Below are 5,114 nucleotides of genomic sequence, written 5' to 3' on the forward strand. Positions count from 1 at the left end.
CGCCTCCAGAAGCTGGAAAAGGAGGAACCGACTCTCCCCTGGAGCCTATGGAGGAACCAGCCCTCCCCAGGCCTGGGTTTTAGGGCTTCTGACCTCCAGGACTGTTAGAGACTCACACAGCTGTGCTCAACCTTGCCCCAGCTCCTTGGAGAAATGGTGATTCCATGCCCTGCACAGGGAAGATACAAAATAAGTCTGGACATCTTGGTGTTCCAGAAATAGAGACATGCTCAAAACACCCCCATGACAATGGGGTCACATCCAAAGGCCACAGAAGGCCACCCACGGAAGGAGCTGCCAGTGGCCAGAACCGAAACAATTCATCCTGGAAGATACAGGATGCCCAGGAAGTCTGAGTTTCAGATACACACTGAATCCGGTTTTTAGTACAAGTATGTCTCAAATATTGCATGAGACCTCCTCCTACCTAAGGATTCATTATTTACCTCAAATTCAGATTTAACAGAGTGTCCTGTGTTTTTATTTGCTAATCTGTAACCCTAGGAGCAGTGGAAGTGGAAGGGAGGATAAAGCCAGGTGTTTGCAGGGAGAGCTGGTCGCTGGAGAGCTCTCTCCTGTGGTTCCTAAATTCTGCCCTGACCTTAACGGCGAGACATAGCCAGTGGGACATGGGGTGGGGGTTGGTGGACTGGTGAACAAGGAGCAAAATTAATCCCATACGCATTTATTGCTATGGATTGAGCGCCCTGATCCTTGACATAGCCAGGAGTGCGTTTGCTCTGGCGTCGGAGCGGGAGGAGGCGAGAAGCCCCCAAGGCCTTTTGCCCCTACAGACCCCCTGCCCCATCCCCGGCCCCACCCCCCCAGCGGTCGGGATGGACCAGAACTGCCCTCCTCTGTCGCCACCGTGTGGCCCTGACTCCGCATGACACCTGGCCCGCAATTACTGTGAAACTGGTTCTGCAGTATTTACGTAAAGTGGACATGAGGACCGTTGGCCCCGGCTTTGGGTTCTCCAGGACATAAATGGGGCCCACCCTTTCCACAGTCCATTGCAGACCCTCTTCGCTCAGTGCCCACGCGCAGTAGGCCCTCCTGGAAAGTTTGTTGATTGAGTAAATGACCGGGCACACCCAAAGGGAGAGTTTTTCCTTTACCCTCACCAGATCCCTAACCACTTGACCTGCTGAGGTCCTGAATGCTGCACGCATTTAAGTACACATTGAGGAGTTCCTGTCGTGGTGGCTCAGGGGTTAACGAATCCGACTAGGAGCCATGAGGTTGCGGGTTTGATCTCTGGCCTCCATCAGTGGGTTAAGGATCTGGCGTTGCTGTGAGCTGTGGTGTAGGCTGGCAGCAACAGCTCCAATTAGACCCCTAGTCTGGGAACCTCCATATGCCTCCGGTGCAGCTCTAGAAAAGACAAAAAATAAAATAAATAAATAGATATACATTGAATAGGAGGGAGAGAGGAAGTGACTCAGTTGCTGGGGGCCACCCTGGTTTGTACTGCCTGAACTTCGGTATCTGTCCTGGTGTCACCTGTGAACAGGACTTGGACTCTATTTTTCTGGATAATTAAGGTAAGTTCTCTCCCCCTTGGCACGGTGGACATTTGGGGCCAGATGGTTCTGGGTGGGGCCATCCTGGGCACTTCAGGATATGGAGCAGGCTCCCAGGTCCCCACCCACTCTGTGCCAGGAGTGCCTTCTTTCCCAGTTCTGACAATGAAACTATCGCTAAAGCGACCCTGAGGGCCAGGAACTCCCCAGTAAGGACTTTCATCCCATTTCTTAGGGCTTGGACCAAATTAGCCCTGAACATGCGGTGGTGTCCCCAGTCACAAGAAGGGTTCCACTCACAAAGTCAGAACATCTGATTTTTGTTTAAGCAGCCCTTAAGATGAATTTATGTCCCAGCTAAAGGAACTTAAGCTCGATTCGCAAAACTATTTATTTTTATTTATTTATTTATTTATTTATGCTTTTTAGGGCCACACCTGCAGCATATTGAGGTTCCCAGGCTAGGGGTTGAATCAGAGCTAAAGCTGCCAGCCTACACCACAGCCACAGCAACGCAGGATTCGAGCTGCGTCTGTGACCTACACCACGGGTCAGGGAAATGTTGGATCCTTAACCCACTGAGCGAGGCCAGGGATCGAACCGGCAACCTCATGGTTCCTAGTCAGATTCGTCAACCACTGTGCCACGACGGGAACTCCATATGTGATATTTTAACATTGGCTTTTTTCTTTTGCTTGGCATAATTCCCTGGAGTCATCAGGATTTTAAAAACTCTCTGGTGAGGGGCAGATACTAAGTTTGACCTACTTAAACCCTCCTCTCTGCTCTCCTAGCAACCCAGATGCCTCAGTTTTCTACTCCGTTAAATGGGGCGAGGACAGACAGCCTCCAGCTCCCAGGCGAGTTGTGAGGATCAGAGCAGATGGGCAAACAGGTGCTCACAGACAGGACCTTGAGCCTGCGAGGCTTTGTGACGTCACACAGGTTGCCATGGCAGCAGCAAACCAGTCTGCCCCTGATGCTGCAGCCCTGGTCCCGCCTCACTTGCTGGTGATAGGAGGAGACATTGTGTCACATGCTCCCATGGACCAATGAAGAGGTGGTCCAGAAACTGGATTCAGCTGAAGCTTCAGATTAGGGGGAAAAGGGTAGAATTGAAGGAAGACAAAGTTTTCCCTCGCTCTGCAGGTTTAAACTGGATCTCTGTGGTTTCCTTAAAAAAAAAAAAAAAAGAAAGAAAAAAAAACAATAATCTGGCCAGTCCTGGAGTGGATTCATTTCCATTTCTTGAAGCCCCAGCTGTTGTAAGTACCCCCAAAGTGAGGCTAATAATTTCGTTTCTTGAGACACAGTTAACCTCTGTGAGCAAGATTCCAGAGACTTTCAGTGTGAGGGCGGTGTGGCGCTTTGCCAGCTCTCGAAGTTCTCATACCTAGAAATAAGAATCAGGCCTGGGAGGTTACAAAATTAATATATTCGGTGGTTGGTTTATTTTTAATAAACCACCATTGTAGGCTCAGGGCGTGGGCGATCCTCACAGATTGTTGCTGTCCTTACGCCCACAAACAGATGGAAATAAATACTCTAGGTAGGTCACTTTGCAAGTTACACAGTTAAACAGGCTGAGGATGTTTTGCCTTTTTTTCCCCCCAGAAACAAATGTTCTGGGCAGAAAAGAGTTTGTGTCTTTTTCATGTTTTGGCATGTGTGTTAGTTAGCTATTGCCAGGTAACACATCACCCTGAAATGGAGTGACTTGAAATATTCATCTATGCACTAGAATGTAAGCCATAAAAAGGAGAGAAGCACTGACACTCACTACAGTGTGGATATACCTTTTTTTTTTTTTTTTGCTTTTTTGCTTTTTAGGGATGCACCTCGGCATACAGACGTTCCCACACTAGAGGTCAAATCAGAGCTGCAGCTGCCGGTCTGCACTACAGCCGCAGCAATGCCAGATCCTTATCCCCATGAGCTATGGCAGGGATCAAACCCACATCCTCATGGTTACTAGTCAGGTTCATTACTGCTGAACCACAAGGGGAACTATTGGATGGACTTGGAGACCATGATGCCCAGAGAGAGAAGCAGACACAGAAAGACACACAGCGTGTGATTCCATGGATGGGAAACGTCCAGAACAGGCACATCCACAGAGATAGAGAGTGGGTTCCTGATTGTCAGGGGCTGGGGGGGGGGTGACTTCCGATGGGGGTGGGTATTCTTCTGGGGTGTTGAAATGTTCTGGAACTAGATAGAGGTGGGGGTTGCACCACTGAGTTGCACACTTTACAGTAATGAATTTCACCTTATGTTACCTCAGTAGTAATAATAATAACAATAGTAAAGTCAAAAAAACCACAACCCACAGGTGTTAGCCTCCTCCTCTGCCCACACCCCATTCCTCTGGATTCTCCAGGGAAACTTCCAGTTCTCGCCCCTCTTTGACACAGAGTAGTTTCTCCTCCCACGTGTGGTCACACCCAGGCATGTGACCTCCCCAGGGGACCCACCAGCTCCCTTGTTCCCTCCCATTACCCTGTCCTTCCAGGAAAGCGCCAGGTGGCTCTTCACACCCAGAGGCAGAAATGCATCGAGGCCAAAGAAGCAAGGACACTCTGATGATTTCATTCTTTTCTTACAGGATCAGGCACTCATGAAAATGGATAGAAAAACCTCAGGCGACCCCATGACCTCCCCAAGAAGGTGGGGACCAGAGACAGCCTGGGGATGGGCTCTGGCCCCAGTCTCTGACTACTCAGTGGCCTGGGGCAGGTCACATCCCACTGCAGCAGCAGCCCCAGTGCCCTGTGTGACAGGAGTCCTCTCTAGGGCTGGGAAGGGTCAGCACCGGAGTGGATGTTGCCCCTCTGCCTGGGGCGTGTCCCCACCCCATGTGACTTCCCCTGGTGAACACAGCAAGATGGGCCTGAACTCCCTCCTCAGGAGGTGGCAACGCCTGATGGTAAGACCATCAGCAAGGGGCTCACATCCGGTCCATAATCTTGGGATTCACTTCCTCCCACCTGACCTGGAGGGAGCCTGACAGTTTGAAGAATCCTGTGTCCTACCCTCTGGGTTCAGGAAATAGTTGCCTTTTCCTGGCCTACAAGACACAGGCCTCTGACTTCTCTAATTCCTGTCCACTAGCAGGTCACTTCTTTCCAAACTCATCTTTCTTACACTGTATCCTGCGCCTAAGGACTAGGTCTCCATCAGCCTGGAGCTGCCTGTTCTCCGAGCACATTTCCCCCACCCCCAGGTCTCCCATGGGCAGAACCCCACCCTAGTAAGACTGTCTGTGCTGGTGAAAATCCCGGCCTCTGCCACAAGGAGCAGGGGCCTAAGATCATGCCTGGGTTTGAGTACGCCGCCCTTTTCCTTTTTAGGGCCACACCCATGGCATATGGAAGTTCCCAGCCTAGGCGTCGAATTGGATCTGCAGCTGCCGGCCTACACCACAGCCACAGTGATACCAATTTCCAAACCCACTGAGTGAGGCTGGGGATCAAACCCACATCCTCATAGAGACCACGTCGTGTTCTGAACCTGCTGAGCCACAACGGGAACTCCTGAGTGCCCTCTTGCCAAAGTGCCTCAAACTCCCCCAAGGAGAAGCAGACGGCAGGC

Source organism: Phacochoerus africanus, chromosome 4, assembly GCF_016906955.1.
Source record: "Phacochoerus africanus isolate WHEZ1 chromosome 4, ROS_Pafr_v1, whole genome shotgun sequence".
Lineage (NCBI taxonomy): Eukaryota > Metazoa > Chordata > Mammalia > Artiodactyla > Suidae > Phacochoerus > Phacochoerus africanus.